Raw genomic sequence first — 22,635 nt, forward strand, 5'->3', positions numbered from 1 at the left:
CCAGGAAACCAGCACTGGGACCTGGCTACTACCAACACCACTGCTTCTCCCTGTTACTTGCCTCTCCCTGGCCACCAAATTTCCTCCTTGTGGGAACACGGCCAACAACCCCACTGCTGGACTGGTCCAACCCCCTTCCCCCCAGCTTAGCAGACTAGATCCAATGGCTCTGAGCCATAGATTGCTGACCCCTGTTCTAGACCAGCTGATCCAGTCTGCCATGCCAGAGCAGCAGCAGATGTTGCATCGGGCATGGCAGACTGGATCAGCTGGTCTGAGAGTTACTAAAGCAAGTTGTAGGTGCGAGGGCCAGGCAGGGCTTTTTCCTCAGAAAATCCTTTTCACACACTTACCTATCCCCTTTCATGAATTTCCAAGACAGACACAAAGCATGGCCCCAGTGACCTAATCATCCCCACCCTCTTTAGACTTCCACACAGAGCGAGCAGGGACTTCCCCTACTCTCTGGATGGAAGGGTACAAAGCCAGGATATGCCCCCCATAATCGTTCCTGGACTCAACACATATCCCTATTATCTTAGCCCCTTTTGAAGGAAGCACATGGATCAGCCACTCCCTGGCATTTCATAATTTTTAAGTGTTTGATTTTTCCACCTAACCAACATCCTTTTAATTTAGTTCTTGCTTGTAATATATAATTAAATATAAAAAAATATGTTAATACAATGTACAGGGTGGGATTTAAATTTCACAGATGCCAAGAAAATTATGGTTAATGTGCCTCCAAGTTTCTCAAATCTCTGCACCTGATATATGTCCAGCATAATGTAAGACTCAAGCAGGATTTTTTTTTGAGAAAAAAATCTAAAAAAAAAAAAAAAAAGGGGGGGGGGGGCATTCTTCTGTTTTTCACAGAAGGATTCCTCCCCCCCCCCCCCCCCCCCAAGGCCATGGCTTTCAATCAAAATGAACATTTTATAGGAGCATTTTTGGTTTGAGTTATATTTTTTTTTTTTGAGTAAAATAACGTTCAAAATCCATAAATGATTCTATATTTTGTAAACACCTATTTGGAAGTACAATATCCTGTAGCAGGTAAAACACTTTGATCATAAGGAACTAATTCACTTATGACTGGAAAGGGAACAAAGAAGGGCGGTTTACTGTGAAATTTCTTCCCAATAAAGCTTTTCCAGAATCCCTCTTTTGCTGTCTTTGGGTATGCAACAAGTTCTCTTTTTTTTAAATGGATATTTTGGGCCATGCTTGGGCTTTTACTCTTGTTACTTCCTTCTTACAGTTTGGGACTGAGAAACTGCAAATTGGATAATTTAATAGGGATCAAATTTATGCTTCTACAGGGAGTGTGATCATGTTCCATTTTTGAGAACTCTCTGAGCCTCTCTACATGGGGAAATTTGCAGGCAATAAACTAGGCAGGGTATGAATTTACAGCATGCTAACTACTGAATGCAACCTTTCTATGTACTCAGTAAAAACGGCTTTCAAGATGGAGTGAGCCATGCCAAGCAGAACTGCTCTAATTGCACATTAAGAGATTAGCATGCAGTGACTCGTGCACTATACATTCACACTTTAGCTTATGAAATATTACTTTTCTCGTGTACATTTTTGCTGGAGAGTGCATTTTTTCTATACGTTTTAAAAGATTTTTTTTTTAATTGCATGGTTGTCTCATTATTGTTATCTTTGCAAGTTAATAAAATAAATAAATAAATATTATAAAATAAATAAAATAAATAATGCCAGTATCTTAGCCTTTAATTGAACAGGTTGTAATAACCAGGCATATGTGGGATTATTTCTGAAAGCATACTAGTGGGCACATTTAACTAATTACACAGTCACTATACTTCTAATACCCAAATGATTATTGTGAAATGCTTTAAAATGTCTCAACAATTAATACTACATAGAACAAAGTTTGGTTTAATGATTTTTTTGTACTACTCTATTTCTAAACTATTATTGAATTGTAAACAGCTATAAACAATAATCTTTTAACAAAACACTATAGCTTAACATCAAATTAAGAAAATACACTAGTATATATCTTAAATCACTAACTACAAGCAAAGTAACTTGTGAAAACATGACACTATATATAGCACATTTATGTAAATAATAAATACAAAGATTAGTCTAATAAAAAACAGTAAGATACATTAGTGAGCAGCTTAGTTTGTCTAATGTACTGGCTTAGCTTTGTCTCCCAGGGATATAGTCATTCATCTTCTAAATGCAAATGTGTGTGCACGCATGCACACACACACACTATATCATACAGATTATGAAATCCCATTTTTTTTTGTTCAAAGTTACTCATCTGAGTATGACACATATATCATATATCTCCATGCTTATAATAAATGTTTCTGCTATACTGTATGTTAAGGTAAAATAATTCAGTATGAAAAGACCTAAATAAGCATAACATTGTGTGACAAGGGATAACAGAACACTCTTAATAAATCTCTTATTTAGTTAAAATAATTAACTTTTCTTAAATGAGTACTAAAGTCCTATGGTAACTCCAAAAATAAAGCCAGTTTCCCCACCCCTAAACAGTAATCTGAATTCCCAAGCACAGTGCAATTTCAAATAAATTTTCAGTAATGCTCAAAGATGTTGTTCCATCAAGCTCAACAGGAGTAACAGACTCTTCGGAAGTCAGGGAAGCAGTCTGAAGTTCAGAATAGACTGACTTCTTTATAGAGGTTTCTGTTTCTACAATGACATTTTCCGCAGTATTATGTGGCCAGGGCTGACACCTTGTGAGAGGTACTTCTATTGATGAACTGCCTCTTCTGTAAGAGGCATCTCTCTCTCTTTTAACATTATTATGATCTAATGAAGATGACGTGTTGTTCACAAGACCCTGATCTAAACCTGCAACAGTATTATAAACTCCTACATTCAGCTTCAAATATCCATCATCCACGTCTCTGTATCTAAAGAAATAAAATTAAAAGTAATGAAAATAAATGCTAATGTATACAAACAAAATTTACAGTATAAGATGCAAATAACATCTAATTAAATGGTTTAAACATTGAAGGTTAGCATTTAAAGATGAATCATAAAAAGCAACTTAAAATGGTAGTTAAAATATATTAAAATATATAACAAATGCAATGGCTGCCTACACACATACTCAGAGGCGTTTTGGGGGGGGATGTTGGGGCATTTTAATTTGAATGGTTTCCAGCAGCCGTTCTAATTAAAATGCTGCCACATCACATGTAATAAGTCCCCGCATGTTTAAAAACAGCTGAGAGACACTAGCTACACCTCCTTCCGTGAAGTTTAGTTAAGGTGCCCCACAGACATTTTTAAACACTCTGGGGCTTATTACATGTGAAATTGCGGTGCTGCTGCAGCTTTCTAATCAGAGTACATGGGAGCATTTGTATAGGCAGCCAATGATACTATACTTGAAATGTGCACAAGAAGTGATGTATACAAATATTACACGTTATTACAAAAGCTTCCCATTCTCTAAATTAAGAACCTGAACTTCTCTGCAGGTGCCCATGGGTATTTTTATTTTGGCCATCCTTGTCCTTACAGATGTAACTTATACTTTCAAACAGATACTTTTTGTGGTCTGTGTCTACATGAGGGATTCTGCCAACATAATTATGTTTAAGGGTGTAATTTTTCATCACTACATAGTGATGCCAGCAAAACCTTTTCTGACTAAGACTAAATTAAGTCTACAACAATCATCAGTTAGCTAACTGTACCCAGAACAAGAAAAATTTTCACTTTTTGCTTTTTGGTAAGAATAAATTGATAACGTACCTGAAGTGAGAAGGACAGCTGAGTTTATGTGTTTTGCAAAGGTGGAGGGTTAATGTGTAACACCAAGAAAAACACTTCTGGCAGATGTGACATTTGTATTTTTGAGTGCCATTCTGAGGGGAAGAAGGTGTAAGAGTTGATAATCAAGGCTGATGATAAATATATAAATAAAGATTAAACTGTACCATATATTACTCTAAATGGAAAAAAGTAAAATTATTTTAACTGCACATTTTATTTCTATAAACCTTACAATGTCTTCTCTAAGTATACATTTCTGATAGGCGATCTCCAGTAAATACTGCTGCTCTCTGAACAGCCTAGTTATACTCAGACTTTAAAGGCAGGCAGGTCTCTGGCTTCTACTGAAACAACTGGAGCTTACACAAGCAAGAAATGGAAAACATGCTGGATTACAATACAACAACTACCATAACTCAGAAAAATCCAAGTGTGTACACCTAATCTAGACAATGAAAATGTTTATAGGTACATATAAGGCAGATATCTGCACATATGCATTCAAGCCTCCTGAATGTTTGTGCACTTAAACGCCTGAATTGCACACACATTTTGGATATCTCCAAGTGTAAATGACTTATGTGCGACTGTACATACTACATTTTGAAAAACTGATTTTTACCATCTCTTAAAAGATATTTCAGTCTACCCACCACATGTGCTCTCTTGTAATGGTGTCTTAAAGTCTGTAAAGTCCGGGCAGTAAAAATGCATCCTTCCATGTCACAGCTGTAGGCATCTGACTCATGGTGTGTTTCAACATGTTTCTGCAGATCATATGCATTCTTAGAACTGTGAAACATTGAGATTAAACAAATTATATTTAGGGTTAAAAACAACAGAAGGGGGAGAGGTTGAAGCTCAGGCCTGGGAGCCATGAAATCTTGAGCTCTTTTCTTGGCTCCAACAAGGAAAAGTAAAGAACTTGCGCCAATCATTATCCTCTCCACTTAATTTTTTCCCTTTGTGAAATGTGGATAATTCTGCCAACATTCCCATGATTGTGATTTGCAGCTCATCTTTTCACTTTCTTTGTACACATATAGCCATATTCAAATCCAGTTGAAATGTGTAAGCAGATCTTGTGGCAGGAGGACAACTCAGAAGAGGAGCTTGCAACTCCCATAAAATATCCAGTAACCATTGTCAATGGTAAAGCCCATAGTTGGAGAGCTACCCAATTTAAGAAAAAACATTAATACTAAGCATGACTTGAATATACCAGTGATGAGTTTTCTGATAGTTTGCACAGTCCTGCCTTGAAAACTCACCTTTTAACATTAAGAAGAAAAGCATCGATCCTATTGGCACCACAAATTAAGGAAGTGCCTATAAAAGTATGTATTCCAAGAGGGTAGGGTCTTGGTCTATTTAATTTCTAAAAGGATGGCTATTTTAAGGTTTGAAAGTTTCCTATTGTGGGTGTCTCTTACACTGAACACTAAATTCTTTTCAGACTTCTGCTGATGAGATAAGGCCTTGTACAGACATTCAATTTCCTCTAGGAGAGTTGCTGCTCCCCCACGGGAAACCATTAGTGTACAGATGTTCAGGCTTTTTCTCCCAAAGTAAAAATGGCCACTCCAAGAGAAAAACAACCTGAGAACAACCAGGGCTAAATCACTCCCTCTAGAGTTTCTCCTGGGAGAAGAAATGCCTGTACATGCTGTGGCTTAGAGGATCCTTCCTCCCCTCCTAGGGAGACACTGTGTTGCTCACTGGACTCCACTGCTCCAGTGCAGAGCAAAACACATCCCCTTCAAAATCACTACATTGTACTGCAGTCTGAGTCAGCTAATCAGGGCTGCCCTGTGTACTTCTGCAATTTGCTGCCAGGCCAACTAAGGGATGCTGCCAGGCCAACTAAGGGAGCCTGCTGAGCATGCTGAGATGTTGCACAGGGCACCTCTATGGCTGCACAGTTTCAACACTGCAAGCTCTCCACTCTCTTCAGGGCCTCACTCAGTATTTGCATGTCTGTATACATAGCTCTGGTTGTTTCTTTGCCAAAACAAACCCGGGAAAATTCTGGGTGAATGTGTAGATGCAGTCTAGGACCCTCATATCTTCTTACCTGCTTTCACAGTGATCACAATGGAAAGGGCATTCATCGCAGTGTCGGAATCTGATGTGCACTTTCACAGAGGAAACGCTGGTACATACCAGGTCACAAAGTGGACAAGTAACGTAGGTGACTGAAGAAGTAATTATACTTTTAGTTGTATGTCATGCCTTTGCCAAAACCCTAAAGATCTGCACAATACGATAAAACATTTAAAAAGCCACTCTCAGTCAAGTTAACAAAACAAATTTGTAGTATGATGCACAAAAGGAAAAGAGGACTATGACAGAGTAAGTCGGGGGGGGGGGGGGGGGGGGGGAACGACACCCTTGCCTTGGATTTAAGTACCAGCCCAAGGCAGGCAGCTACTGTTCCAGTCCTGGCTCAGGAGCTGGAAATTATACTTGCCCCAGGCTGGGATGGTTGATGCAGCTGGAGGAACACAGAGAAGACAACATAGTGTTGTGGGGGGAGGTGCAGGGGAAACAGTGCAGTACGAGGCAGCTTAAAGGTAGGTTTGTTTATACCCTTAGTTTTATTAAACTAATAAAAATAATTTTAAAGTACTATTAACACGATTTTAATTGAATTTCAATTTCCATCCAAAGGAAGTTTGATACAAATTGCAAGAAATAATCATTTAATAAACAGAAAATTTCAGTACCCATTTTCTAACATAATAAAACATAAGAATTAAGAACATGAATTACATATATGATAAGCTGTATAATTGCTTAAATGTGGATATAATGTATTCTGCCAGCTGGCACAACAGGCAAAATTTAATACAAAAGCTCTCTTTAGTCACAAATCACCACACTGTAATGGTTACCACCCAATGGGACAACCTTTGTTTTGGGAAATAACTAAAAATACAAATGAGTTAAATTAAAAGTGTCTCGGTACTTTAAATTACTCATTTAAATCAATATATTTTAGCAAAATTAAACCACAGAAAAGCACTCACAGAGTACGCCTACACTGCACAATTTACCCCCATAATCAGCACTCTGTGGTTAGCTAGCCCAAGGATGTGTGTTTTCACAGCAAAACCATACTGACATACTGCACACTTATTGCTGTTCTACACATAATGTGTGCTTGAGTGAATTCTCACAATTCTCTCTGCTAAGAAGCTCTAGGATTTGTTTCCAGACAACTGAATCAATTGTAAAATAACTTGTCTGTACCTCAAGAGCACTGAAAGACTAACAGCAGTTTGTGTCCTCGCTACAAAGTGTGTATCCTGTATCTGAAACTGAAATACACCTTGAGCTTTAATCCATATCAGAAACCATGCAAGCAAACATGGATCAAAGCATAAATAATAGGGGTATGCAAAACAGGCCATATTCATTTTGGATTTGGTCCAAATCAGGGAACAGCGATTCGATTAATTGATTTGGATCAGTGTCCCAATTCGATTCAGCTGAATCCAAATCTGAAGATTCGATGCAGATTCAGAGAATCAGTGACTAAGCCATAGACACAGCTTTAAATGTTTTTTCTACATACCTCGAGGTATTAGGCACAGCTCGTGAACATTGAGACGGTGGGACAGATGGAGCGTCCCACAGGAATGCGGGAGGAGCGGGGGATTTCACCGCTGAATGTGTGGGAGACCTCCCCCACCCCCCCAAGTCTCCCTGGCTCAAAGATCTGCTTCAGGGGAACCCCGGGTACCCCCCAGAACCAGGAGACACCAGTCGTCTCCCACACTCCTGTGGGATGCTCCATCCACACTGGCATCTCAGCATTCACGAGTCGCCTGGTGCCTTGAGGTATGTGGGGGAAAAAATTTAAAGCTGCGTCTATGTCTGAATCGTTGAATCTTTCTGAATTGATATGGAGGGTTCTGATTCAATTCAGAGAGATTAAAGGGACTCTTGATTCGATTCAGATATTTGACCACCAAACTTGGCTGAATCTCCGCTAAATTGAATCAGTAACCAAAGCTTTGCACAGCCCTCATAAATTAGTGCATCTTGACTATTTTGTGTATAGTTGGTAGGGGAACTGAGCAAAAATATATGTAGGAGGAGCACAGATTAAATGAGTAGGTATAAACTGTAAACATACCCCAAGTGTATTATAAACTGTCCACATTGGCTCATGAAAAACAGGTATTTCAGACTATATCATGATGGAGAAAAGGTCTAAAACTCAAGTTTTGGGTCTAATAGGAATAAGAAGGGAAGGAAAAACACCTCAAATGGATGATGTGACAGGTAGATTTCAGTTCCTCCACAGCTGAACACAGTTGCCTTGATTCTCTATACTAATTCTTTCAGATGGCATATGTAAAAATATCTAAAATTGTTCCATATCATATAGTGGAAAATCTGTTTTATTTTATAAGCTCTGACTCACCATGTCCCCTCCTATGATCTCGCAGTAACCTCTCATTTGCAAAGTGTTTGTTACAGTTCTGACAAGCAAATATTTGTTCTGAAATATAAGCACATGAATTAGTGATCAAACAGATTTTAACTGCGATGTTTTTAAAACAAATGTTTTAGAGCTGTCAACTTAATAGTTAAACTAATACAGGAATGAGTAAAATTTAATATTCTTTTGTATTATGAATATTTTTCTGATATTTATGCTGATTGTAGAATTTTCTTTAGCAATAAGTTAATTTCATCCCTAATAAAATGTCGATCTAATCAGAAACATTAATAATCTGAAACCTGCTAAATTTTTGCCATTGTACCACTTATCTGAATAAGGTTACCATAATACCTGAGCACTTTCCAAGTATTTAAAAATTGAAAGAACAATATTTTTCCTGAGCTGGAGGAAAACTATCCCAATTGGTTTACAGGTTTTTGAGAAAGAGGATGTCCTGAAAGTTTTTCATTTTATTTTGAAAGCAGTTAGCTCAATAAGCATTGCAATGACTTGTAGAAGCGAGTTCCACAATCTAAATCCTGCTCCATTAAATGTTGTCTCCTGTACTTGAGAGCTTTTGTCATTCATGTACTATTTCTGACGTCTAAGGCCCAAACACTTTGGGCACAGACAGAAGTTACATTTATCACACAATGAGCCCCCTGAAAGCACTCTATAACTGTACCGTGACACACACACATGGCTGCAAAGTGTTTTTAAAGTGGCCAATCATGCAAAAAATTAACCCTCCTCAGATGAGGGATCGGATGAAGTCATTCCACTTTAGAGCACCTTAAGGAACTTGTGTTCTCTAGGGTTAATTTGTGACATGATCAGGGAGCTGAGGGAGAGAGGTGGCTTCTCTGTTGCAGATAGGCTCCTTGAGCTCCTGCAGGGAGGTTCAATCCCACCCACCCTGACCCAATAGGTGAACGCCTGTTGGAGCGGGGGGAACCGCTCTAACTCATGGCATTTTAAGTAAAGGGACTAGTAAAGCCTTATTTTTACTATGTAATGGCATAGCAGTGAGATGGATATGCACTATGTTCAAACATGGATTTGTGAGCATTCTCTCTCTTTAGCTTATTTTCTAATTCGACAGTTAAGTGTGGGCATCGCTATTCAGCCAAAAGTGCTTCCATGCTAAACATGTGAAAATAAATGTGTGTGTATAATACAAAAATAAATATATGTGTATAATACTATAAACCAGCCCCAATGAAAATTCTTTCAATTAAAAAACCCAAAATAATAGATCAAATTCACTTACTATCCTTTGAAACCTGCCACTTGACATGATCAAAAAACTTGGTGTTATTGGAGAACATTCCTCCACAAGAAGGACAGGCCACAACTCTTTCTTGAGTGTGGGTTCTTAAGTGATCCCTTAACTTGTGCTTTCCTTTAAATATTCCTAAACAGTCTAAAAACAGAATAGTTTTTAGTATTTTATTCTCTTCATGAGTACAAACAGGGAAAATGCTATTATACACTAATACTCTAGCACAGGGGTTTTCAACCTTTTTTAAGTATACCCCTCCTGGATACACTTCTGGCAGAGCGGGGAGGGTGGGGACAGGTGGATGCGGAGCGCGGGGGAATTGCACATGGCAGCAGCATGGGGTGGTGAATGGCAGCAGCAGTTGCTGAATGCAAGCTCCTGCAGCTAGAACCAGAATACCTGGTTCTAGTCATTGGTGGAGGAGCTAATTAAATGGATCCTTTAGAGGGGTATCTGGAGTACACACACATACTGAGCAATGCTGAGCTCTGGGATCACCATGGCTTGAAATGCTGTTGACTCTGGTGGAGCCCAGCCCAATGAACTATAGGGCAAATCATGAACCTTTTGGCTTTGGGCTAACATATAGTTTGTACTATATCTAAATAGGTATAAAAGTATTGCTTAAATGTGTGTTTACTAACTTGCAGCAGTTTCAAAAAAGGTGAAATGCATCAATTGTGGATGAACTAAGTCTATGGGTATTATTTTCACATTACTACAACTATGTTTATTTCAATGTGAGTGTTTTCAAATTTGCCCCTCACTTCCATGTACTCAGGGAGAACAGGTCCTGATGTTAAGGAAGAAGGAGGCAGAGAAGAGGCCACAGGGGGAAGACGTTGGAGGAGATGGAGGGCAAAGGAACTAATTGAACCCACTGATTTATTTTCCCTGTTGTAGCAGTGGGAGCAGGACTAATTCAAGGCAAACCTCCAATAATTAGATTCTAGATCTGGAAAACGATAATGAATTTATAAATTTTCCATATACAGAATCAAATTATTGGTGGGCTGTCTTATACTCAAGGGTCATCTTCTATTTGAGTAAATATGGTATCTGAGATTGCTGGGGAAAGGTTCATTGCAGTTATATTCCTGTGCTTCATGGAACACTAGGCATATGTTATAGTGAAAGTGAAATGATTAGGACAAAATATAATATTTAGTATTTTATACCTTTCCAATGACAACAAACAGCATTCTTGTTACTGGGAACGGTTTCTTTTTCAGTACAGTAGGTATGCATGGCAACATGATGATAAAACTACTCTGGATTACTGAAGGTAACCTGAAAACAAAATGGAACTATGATAATGACTCAATGTTGGCAAAAAGTCAAATGACAGGAACATATGCAATAAAAAAGTAACTTTTGGAAAGCAAACAGAGAAGCTAATTATTGCAGTGAACATTTGGGAGAAATAACTCACTCCACAGAGAGAGGGGGTCATTAGCTATTATGGAAAAATGAAACACACTCGAGTTAATTCTACATATATGAAATCCTGAGTAAGACCCCTTTATATACCAGCAGATACAGTCAATTTTAACCTAGTTACTCCCAACTCCTTCTTTTGATAGACCCCTTTACTCTTCATGGTGCTGCAAACAGAAGCTGCATCACAGCACATTCTGGAAAAACTGTCTCCATCTTTTTTACCTTCTCTACACTTATTTTCCTTACATTTATCTGTGTATTTTTCTTATTTTCTTTTTTATTTATATTTTTTGCTCCCCGCAACTGTCCTCCCACTTACCCGAAAATTCTTAGTATAGGTTAGTTAGAGTGTAAATGGGTGGCATGTTGTATCTCATTGTCAGTAACTTTGAGGGATCAAAAGGCTTCTCTGTGTGGCCCCAGGTGTGTCTACACGTGTTTTAATGCACAGAACTATGTTACTGTGCATTAAAGCATCATGTAAAAATCTGTGACATTATGCTAATACACAGTAAAATAGTCTACTGTGCGTTAAGCATCACTAAAAAATGTGCAAATGCACTACTGTGCATTAGCACAACCTAATGCGCATTAATGCATGTGTAGACATGCCCATCCACATGAAAGTTAAAGCAAATTCACTAAAGGTGTTAAACTACAGTGATCTAAAAGCTAAAGCCATTTTACTCCAGAATGAAAGTGCCCACATGGGAGTTTAACATACAGAGAAGTTTCTGTGAAAAATAAACTAAGGTCTGAAGTTACAGCTTATCTGCTGTAACTGCCCATATGCACATCTTATCCTACATAGTTTACATCATTTTTACTGAGGGGTAAGCTACCTCGCATTAACTGCATGATGCATAGCTATGGGAACACATTTGCAATGAAGATAGGAAAAAAGAAGCTTGCTAGCTTCTATGTATCCTACCCCATATTTCTAAAGTAGTCTGGACTGATTACCAAGTTGGGAAACACTGTTTTCAAATTCATAACACGTTACGGACTAAAACGAACATGGATAAATATTCTAAACATATCCATTTTAGTCCAAAAGGTATTATTAATTTGAAAACAGTGTTTCCCAACTTGGTAATCAGTCCGGACTAGTTCAGAAAGATGGGGTAGGATATGTTTCTCTTACTTAGGTGTGGATAATACTAAACAGAATACTTTCTCTTAATAAGTGAGAGAAACATATTCAAGTAGAAAAAAAATACATGAACACCCATAAAAATACTCCCCCATCAGAACAAGTCTTAAAAATATTAAGCGCTTCTTTTTACATGCTCTACACAAGAGACCTTGGTTACTGGCCTAAAAAAAGTTCTCTTTTATTTAATTGATCTACCTCTTTCAAATAAAAAGGGTCTTGCAACATGTAAGATCAGTTTTTGCCAGTGTACATATACTAAAAAAATAGGTGTATGTGTATCATTTTCTTTTTAAACAATTTCAGAAAGGTAATCCCTTATGTTAGAGCTGAACGGAAATTATGCGTGCAGATGAAACTGGACAACCAATTAAAACATATGATAGAACACTTTTATGTCGATTTGGGGCATTACTTTGACAGCCCTGGTTTAGAATAAATCTGACTACTTTCAATTTGTAGGATATATTCTTTAAACATAGGAAAAACATTGCTTTAGTCAGAAAAGGTCCAACAAAAAGAATACTAGGATTTCATAGACATTAGGGTTGGAAGGAACCTTGCAAGATCATCAGATCCAGCCCCCAGCCCAAGGGGCAGGAAAAATAAAATAAATAAATCACATGGGGTTTAAGACAAAAGGGGTTGCCTTAAGGGTTTAAGACAAAATTGATTTAAAATAAACAAGTTGTAGGTGTTGTAGTAAACTGTTTTTTCATACACTTTGACAGATGATAGAAGGCATTGTTAAAAGTAAACCGTAAAAAATTGAGCAGTGGGATTTCTGTAATTTTCAAAAGATGGTGGAGGAAAGATTACAGTGGAATTAGAGGGGAGGAACAAAATAACATTAGCACATGCTTCACTTACGTCACACTGCTCCCAATGGCAAATAAACACCTCTGAAATCTTTGGTATCTGATTCTGGTTATGGATATTCTGGGAACATACTGGCAAATCTTGATGTGAGGACTTAAGCTGAGAACCTAAGAATTTCAACTTGGTGTGGTAACCATGAAAATTTACATGAGTTACCAGTTCCCTGGGACCTGCAGCCAAAAATTCACAACTTCTCCACCAACACTGGTACTGCTCTAAACATAAGAAAGAAATAATAGTTCACTGAATGCTGTATAGTAGCTGGGACTGTGCGCAACAAAGTCATAATGCATAATAATTGCATGTATTTTTGGTAATGATTTAGTGACTTCTAAGTCTATCTAGAACAGTGAATAAGTGCTATACGCAAATAATGAAATATCTAAATTATTTAAATCTAAAAATTTTGCATTCTCTTAAAACTCAGACAATTCTAGTATAATAAAGTTTTAGCGAGTGAAAGTTCCCCCAAAAAGACAGATCTGGGGGAACTTCCATTTGCTAAAGTTTTGGTATACTAGAATTGTCTGAGTTTGCCTACAGTGCTAGAAAATGTCCATCCTATTTAATAGTTCCCCAGTGCTAAACATGTTACTGAGTGGTATAATGTTATATCATAATAATGTTCGGAAGCTTGGGTCTTAAACCCTGAATATACAATAAATGACTTGCCCTCAAAATCTTGTATTTTCAACTTAGCAAAACAAGAGACCTATATTCACTACAGCCACCGACCTTTTTACAGCCAAGTGAAGTTTTAAGCATCCAATTCTTCTGAGCTATATCTGAGTAATTAATAACTAGCACAATACAGATTATTCAAATATCCTGGGCACAACAAATACATTTGGAAATGCCAAGGGAAATCCCAAGTATTTAACAGCAAAAAAAAAGGATTGTCTGTTTCAGGTTTTTGGTCTGGACACTGAGGGCATTTTTACACATGCAAGTGCCGCAAAGTGCCCGGTGCTGCATCACTTACAGTTGTATAAGCAGTAAAATGCGTGTCAGCATGCCTAAAATGGTGACGGCATGCTTTTGAACTAAAACACACAGAAGGCGTTTTAGTTCAAAAGTGCACTGCTGCCATGTGCACTGATGTGCATTTTGCCAATTATACAACTGCAAGTGCCGTGAGTATCAGCTTGTGTGTGGAACAGACTTGGTTAATCAAGTCTATTACAGCGTGCCAATTCTCCGGCATGTCTGGGCACGTAAATGTATGTGTATAAAATGCCCTGATTGTTGAATGGTTCCTGACTTGATAGGGCAAAACTTGAAGTCAAAAGGATAGAATGAAAATAGACAACAGATACTTTTTGTGAATGCTAATGTGGTATCATTAATTCATAGCTATTCACAACATTAGTCTATTCCTCCTGCCTGTCCTAATTTCAGCCAGTTTTCAGATTTCTGAAATTTGTAAAGGATTCCATACGGGTGTGAAAATCTGCCCACACAGGTCCAATTTCAGAATAATGATCCATGCAATATACAAAAATATGTAATAAAACTTCTCCATCAGGGTAGTGAAGGGCTCATTTCATTGTGCCGAGTTTTCCTTTTCCTTTAAATAAACTTAGTCTAGTATCTATACCAGCAATCAAAATCGTGGTATTAGTGTTTGGAAGAAAGGTTAGGATTCATAAGATCCACAATAGTTATATTAAACATCTAGTAAATTAGTGCTACTTATCACCGACCGAGACTACTTACATTTTTCAGTGGTATCAGACTCTGAATTTTTCTTGCAAGTTATAGCACCAAAAACTAAATACTGTTTGTTTAGCCACAGAATTTAGAAAGCTTGCTCTCTTGCCACGTGTGCTCTGCATTGATTCCTTCAAACTCCATCTTAAATTTATAAATCTTAAATAGGGTTACCATATTTCCAGTTCCAAAAAACAGGACACCTGTCAGGACGACACCTCACTACCAACCCACAGAATCCTGGCCCTGCCAGTGCCCCTCACTCCCAACCTGTAGCCCCCTGTCCCTGCTGCTGGCCCTCACTCCCAATACACAGACCCCTGGTCCTGCTGGTACCCCTCATTCCCAATCCACAGTCCCTCGCCTCTCCCTGGGCCATGCTAATGCCCTTCACTCAACCCACAGCCCCCGGGCACTGCCAGGGCCCTGCACTCTCAACCCACAGGCCCCCACCTCCCTTGTGCCCCTCAGTCCCAAGACACAGCCCCTTGAGCCTTGCCGGTGCTGCTCCCAACCTGCAGCCCCCTGTTCCCCCCAGACCTGCCAGAAGGGGCCCCTGTCCCAACTGGTCCAGAGCGCAGTGACTCCAACTCATGCAGGCAGTGGCAGAGCAAGTCCAGCACAGGATGAATGAAAGAAGGGACACCTGTGGTAAACCCCACCTCCTCTCCCCCGGGCTGGGGCTCCAACGCCATGCCAGGGGACCCAGCCACACACCCCTCCGCCCGGGCAACATGTCCTGGCCACTCTGCCCCTGCAAGCATGGACTCAGGCCCCTGTGTTGCTGACCCAGCCATGGAGCAGCCTGATGGTCTCAAAGGACCTGCCCTACCACCTTCCACTTCCAGACTGGAGGAGCACGTGCCTTCCTCCCTGCACTGCCACAGCCCTGGCACCCAGTTTCCCACAGCGTCGGCAGGCACCTGCCCCCCCCCAATGCCTCCCCCACAACTCACCCACCCCCTGGACAGTCCCCGAGCTCTGGCCCTTCAATCCCCACTCCCCATAGACTTACCAGCATCCAGCTGCTCTCACCACCCTGCCTGGCTGCATGCCGGCCACATGTGCACACACACATGCACATGGTGCCCCGTTGCCTCTAATCGCCCACCCCTTGCTCCCAACAGTGGAGCAGAGCAAAATCCTGGTCACTTGTTCAGATTTAAAAAAAAATGCCTGGATGGAGATCAGAGGACCCAAGAAGAGGACATGCCAGGAAAACTGGACCTATGGTAACCCTACTTAATATACGAACTCCAGAACACTACATTTTATTAATGTTTTTCTTTGAGACTCCTAATTTAAATAGTTTAATCCAAGGTGGCTCAAGAAAAAACTTCAAGTTAAAACTTTTAATTCATGGCCAGACCTATTTTATTTCTATTTTAGTATTATATCCACATGAAAATAAAAGAAAATACAGTATAATCAGATGCAACAAAAAATGTCTCAATGCTGCAGTTGACTACACCGATCTTTCTGATTTCAGCTTATCTGCTCATCACCCTCCAGATCAGAACCATAGAGTACAAAATCCTCAAAATATTAATATTGTCTGTAAAGTGACTTGAGACATTATTACCTGCTCTTTCTAATTGTAGATATTTACTCAAGTGCTCTGCAATGTGGCTAAAAAGTTCCTCCATACCTTTTCCTACAAAGAGACATCCTTGCCATTCACATGGTAAGAGGAGTTTGGAGTTCTTCAGCTCATTTCCGGGGGCCATTGCTTAAAATCCATATTAGTGCAGAATTATACGTCTTATATTTGCATGTCCGTATCTTATAAAAGCAACTGTCGTGTAAGTTAGTTCGCAAACAATAAGTACTTGAACATTTTAATAAGTGGGCTGGGGGAGGGCAATATGTTTCCAAATTGAACATGTCACCTTGTGAATGCATAAGCCTTGGGGTTTACAGACACTGTAGTTTTAATGGCACTGGCATAATTAGAGCAGTATAACCACCTGTACATCTAAATCAAGGGTGCTCAATCGCTGGCCCATGGGCCAAATCTGGCTCACTGGGTTGGAAAACTTGGCAGCAGGGGGTATTAGACTTGCGCAGCCAGCACCAGCCTTACCCAGGTCATTGCAATGAAAGGGGAATCAGGGCTGGGCCCAAAACCCACTTGTCTAGATCAGGATGGGTTGCTCCCAAGTCCTGTGTCCGGACCCCACAATGTGCCAGGATCAAGTCTGCTCCCCCACTCTCCACCCACGTCTGACTGGGGGCCGCTCTGCCACGCCCCCGTCTGACAGACGGATGAGTCAGATCAGGCCCATCCCCCGCAGAGACCTGGCACCGCCCAGCCAGCCCCGGGGGTAAAATGGTTGGGCACCCCTGGTCCCGGAGTAAATCAACGTATAAAGCTTGCTGCGTCGCCCAGGTGGGACCAACCCAGCGCTTCTCAACCTCAGCCGACTCGGGGCCCCTCAGCAAGTGCCAGCTCTTCCTTCTCACTCCTGGTTTAGCTTTTTTTTGACTACGCAAACTCTCCAGAGCAGCCCTCCCGGTGCCAAGCCCTCAGACAGGCCGCAGCGGGTTTTAAGCATGCAGACTCCCACTGGCCTTGGCGCCCCGAGCAGGCGCGGCTCCCCGCAGCACCCCGGCTAAGAGCCGCCGGGCCTGCAGGGGGAGGGGCGCACCCCCCTCCAGTCTATGAAGGCGACCTCACCGCGGGGTGACAGCCCTCCGCCAACCGGCGCCAAGCCCCGCCCCCCGAGCAGCGGCGACGTAAGGAGCCAGTCGGGTAGCTGCCAAGCGCGAGACCAGAGCGCCTCCCGTCCCCACCCCCGATTACGTCACGCGCCAACAGGCGTCAGGGCACAGCCGCGAATGGGCGGGGTTGAAGCGGCGGAGGGCGCCTATGCACGCCGACCTCCGCCGCTTCCTCACGCAGCCTGGGGTCGGGGCTAAAACCTCCCCGCACCGCGCGAGGGCGGGGCCAGACGGCTTGGCCTGCCTCACCACCCACGTGCTGTTGCCTGCTGAGGCAGGGCTCGGGCACGTGGCTGAGCGGAGCAGTGTTGCTTCTCAGTCCCCGCTTTCTGCAGGGTGTTCTGGCTGTACTGCACCTGCAAGCACAGCCCTGGTGCCACCAAAGGGCTTCCGTTCCCCTGCTGCATGCTGCCCCTAGGGTTAGCAGGCACCAGCCCCTAGGTTGGTCGTCATAGAGGACAGTCCAGTTGTCCTCTGTCGATACGAAACCGGACGCCTTGTCAAGAGAAAAATAGAGGACATAAAGGTGTTGGGTTTCGTATCGATGAAGGACAGAGGAGCAGAAAAGTGGGTATCCTCTACGATGGCCACCCTACCTACCTGCCTCACACTCCAACCCCTACACACACACCCACACCCTCCTCACCACAATGCCCAAGCCCTGGCCCTCCAATCCCCATACCTATATGCTTACCTGCCAGGGCTGCTCCCACTGCCCTGCTTGGCTGCCTTCCCACAGGCTCCCCCAACCCCAAGCAGCTCCCCGCTAGGGCAAGCCAGGGAAAATGTGCATGTTGAGCAGAGCAAAATCCAGGATGTTTGTTGATATTTAAAAAAAAACCAAATGCCCAGATGGAAATGAGAGGACCCCAAAAGAGGATGTGTTCAGAAAAACCTGGACATATGATAACCCTAAGCAAGGCACCAGCCCCTGGCCCTGACCAGGAGCAGGGCCCTCCTGGGGGCTTGGCTGCAGCAAGGGCCGGCCTGCCATGGCTGGGCAGGGCAGTGCCACCCCCAGCGGTGCATCTGGGCCAAAGGTGGGGCCATTAAGTGAAGCCAGAGAAATAGTGCTTCTGCCCACCCTTTGCCAAGGCAGGCACAGCTCTGCACCCCTATGTTGTGTGTGAGGGGAGCAGGAGAGGACAAACGGTGCCAGGGTCAGCTCCGAGAGAGCCTGGCCCTGAGGCAGCTGCTGCCAGAGCAGAGCAAACTCTGCTCTGGCAGTGGCAGCAGTTGCCCAGGCAGATAAGCCTCCTCCCTATGTCCCACTCACTCCACAGCGAACCTTCACGTGTCCCCTTTGCTGTGTTTCTCCTGCACTCAATGAGCTCTTTATGCCCCTGAGCACTTGTGTAAGGCTTTGCAGTGCAGAGGTGTCAGATGCTGACATAAAGGTGTCATTCAGTGGGCAGGCACTTACTGTGTCTCCATGCAGCTGGGCTAATTTAGGAATGAATGCCCCCTCCTGCCTGGGACCAAATTGCTCAGGGATGGCACATGTGATACAGACTACCTGCACATTCACTATGGCAGGAAGAGGATAGTGCAACTGTTCTGCATTGAATTCATTTTGCCTTTCCAGATCTTTACTCCGCCTGTTTTCATGTGTGCTTGGATTTCCCTCCCTCTCCCCCCCAATCAAATACACTATTTTATGGAACAAAAGAGTGGGGAAATGACAGAAGTCACTTAGGTATTAATGCTTTTCCCATTATTATGTGCTTTATAATTATGTTCAAGACAATCTAAAATTCTCATAACATCCAAAGGAATTGTTTATTTCTGACGGATAATGTTTTGGCTGTCAAAGCCAGCGTTCTAAACCAGGGGTGGTCAACCTGTGGGACACATGCCACAAGTGGTCCTGGTAGCCTGCATGTGGCACATGGCAAATTGGGCGGGGGGGGGCAGAACGGACAACAGGACAGGCAGCATAGTGGCATTTAGGGAAGGAAGCACAAAACAGAGCATCAGATTGGGTAGGGGAAAGGGATCAGTGGCACTCATTTAAAGGTGCATTAACAAGCTTTTGTTAACACAAATTAAATCTAATACCTCCAGGCACGTACACACATGCAGGGATGCTGCTCCGACACACTGTAAATCCAGCTTAATCGAGTCTGCTGGAGTGCAGAAATTAACATGATGCAGCAGCCTCCAATGTCACGAACTAAACCTCATGTGACTCTCGGGTGCTTTTAATTACTACAGCTTGCTAATTAAAGTGCTCCTCCCCCCACGACCTCTGGGAGCACAGCTATAAACACCCTCCATTGTGAGGTAATAGGAAAATGCACATTAACCTCAGTGCACATTAACTTAATCGCACAGGGCATTTATAGACGTGCTCTGGGAGACCTGAGGGGAGTGGGCACTTTAATTAGCTAGCCGTGCTAATTAAAAGCACCTGAGTGTCATGTGTATCAGCATGTGTTTTGAACTACAGATCATTAGACAAGCTTTAGTTCAAAGTGCCCTGCCACCATTTTTTGGTGTGGGGACACTGATACACGTGACACTGGAGGTTGCTGGAGCACCTTAATTACTGTGCTCCACTAGACTCAATTAATCAAGTCTGCTCAGACGCACTGGATCTACAGCGCCTTGGACCAGCATCCCTGCGTGTGTGTATGTGTCTGTGGTTTTTAAGTGATGCTTAATGTGCATGATTTATTTTAAAGTGCATTAACTAAATAGCAGGTTTTTTAGTGATGCTTTAATGCATATTAAAACAGGCTGATGTGCATTAAAGCACATGTAGACAGGCCTAGGGAGGGTATGGGGCCTCTTTGTGGTATACCTGCTAAAAAGTTTGGCCCCCCACTGCTCTAAACTGTCACGGTGTTATTGCTACTTTTGATTGGCATCACACTGATATTGCAGGGCACTCTCTTCTGGGCACTGTGCATTTCATTAACTATCCAGATAAACATGAGCCGGCTTTTGCTAATTTAAAAGGATGGTACAAAATGGCACATCCCAAACTAGCTAGAGAACTAGCTAGCCACATTCTCCTGGTTTTTAATTTCCTATTGTCTTCACTAGTCTGAGCAAAGGCTTCAGCTGCTAACCCATTGTGGGGAGCTTGAAACTGGCAGGAGTGTCCAGCAGACAAGGGATGCATCCATCCTGTCATTCAGACAATCTAGTATATGCACTTCATTTAATTATATGTACATGATACATATTTTCATACTATTACTCTTCTATGTAATTGTTCAGCTACCAAGATGCTGGATGGGTGGTTATCCATTCACAGTCTTAAGAATGGACACAACCTCCTGTTACCTGACTGAGTACACAGGGCCATCTCTCTTGCAGTTACCCCTAACCACAGACAGCCTGGGGGCCTATTATAAAATACCCCGGCTTGGCTCTTGGCCAGAGATAGGTGGGAAGTAAAGTTTGCTGTAATCAGCTTTCCCCGAGACACAGATGAGTTTTCTACCAGCTCAGTCTCTAACATAAGCAAGGATCCTAACCTTTCTGGAGTCCAGACTCTTCCCTTTCCTGCCACTGGAATAAGCAAAAACAACCAACCAACCAAAAAAAGATGGACACTTGCAGTCCTCCTTTTCTTTTTTCATGCTTACTTACTTTCTTTCCAATCTAAGTTACTTGACATTGCTTCCTTGGGGCATGTCCAATACTTGGTAATCTTGTATTTATACTCATGTTATTATGCTCAATGGTAGCAATGAAAATGCAGCTTTTGTGGTAGTCTTGTGCTAGTTCCAACTGAATTCCTTTAAAACACATTTTAAATGGCAACACTCTTTCAGATCAGCCCTTTCAACGCTTGTGCGTGTCTTTAAAGTTCAGGAGGTGTGTAAGTGTTTGAAAGATCTGTGTCTATTTGCAGTAATGTGGCAAGTACATGGTGATAGTTAGGTGCACAGCAAGGCAGAATGTACAATTATCAAACATGACTGGAATTCCTAGGATGTTACAAACACTGGTTGGACACAGCTATTCTGTGCTCAGTTCAGATTAATAGTTAGATCATGGTTCATTTTAATAAAATACTTGCACTTAACTCATGTGCTTTTCTAGTTTGGCTTACTAACCCCACTGAACAAAAAGGGAGTGGTAAAGGAGAAGGTAATGCATATGGTTTGGAAAGAGAATAATAGCTGTCCATTTGCCAACCAGAAATGTTTTTAGGAATGACTGGATTCCTCAACCACACTAACAATGAGTACCGTATGACTGGGTAAGACTTTTCTCCCTGGAGCACATTATATATCTCTTTGTAAATGAAGATGTGCACCTGTTTCAACCATTTTTCCCATGTAAATAACCACACAAATTCTGGCTTGAGGGGGAGAAAAATTAGTGTGTGTTGAGTTCTGCGTGTCTTCCATGGGAGAAAACAGTGAACAAAAGGAAGGAAAGTAAATGAAGGTAAGATGCATTTGCCCTCAGGGCAAGTTCCTCATTCTTCCCTGTGATTATACCAGTTAAGTAATTTTAACTTGCATGTGTTCAAAGGGACTCAGATCTATTATTGATTCCACTGTCTTCTCCACAGACAGCTTCTGATCTTGCCTGAATAAGGCCTGCAGGTTCAGGGCAAAAATTGGCTAAAATTTGACTTTTCCCCCACACAGCACTAAAACAAGATAAATCTGTTAACATAAACCACCTCACATAGTTTTATTTACTCTGAAAATTAACTTTTTACACTACTGGACAAACTAGGCCCTCAGACACAAGCAGTCCTTTTGTATCAGTCAAATAGGCATTAATTCCTTTGACAGGTCAGAATAGGGTTGGTCCTAAATCTTTAGGTGTGGAGTTAAAAGAGGAAAAACAAAAACCCTCCTTTTTTTTAGACTGTCCACAAAAACATTCAACAGCTCTGGAGCAAGTTGTTCTATGATCTCTCCCAGAAAATTATATGCAGATCTGCTTTATTCCATTATCACTGTAACACCTCAAAAATTGGTCTCTACATGACTACACATATTATTCACATGGAAAATTTTTATCAGTATAATTGCATATACTGAACTAAGCATATAATAAAAATATCACTCCTTCCTGGTAGCACAGCAATAGCTTTTCCAGGAAAGTGTGTTTGAAAAATGATAATCTGCCTAAGACATGGTATTGTCAAGCCAATGTTACTATGACAGCCCAACAGAAAGGGGTGCTGTCCTGTGACGGGCCCTAACTGTTGCTTAT

At 41.7% G+C, this 22,635-nt stretch overlaps 1 pseudogene; it reads right to left on the reverse strand.

Moving 5' to 3' along the window:
* Nucleotides 1–1,713: 1,713 nt before the first annotated feature.
* On the reverse strand, nt 1,714–17,596 carry LOC102568420 (histone H4 transcription factor-like; annotated as a pseudogene).
* Between the last annotated feature and the right edge of the window lie 5,039 nt (nt 17,597–22,635).

The sequence above is a fragment of the Alligator mississippiensis genome, chromosome 1, assembly GCF_030867095.1.
Source record: "Alligator mississippiensis isolate rAllMis1 chromosome 1, rAllMis1, whole genome shotgun sequence".
In the NCBI taxonomy this organism is placed as follows: Eukaryota; Metazoa; Chordata; order Crocodylia; family Alligatoridae; genus Alligator; species Alligator mississippiensis.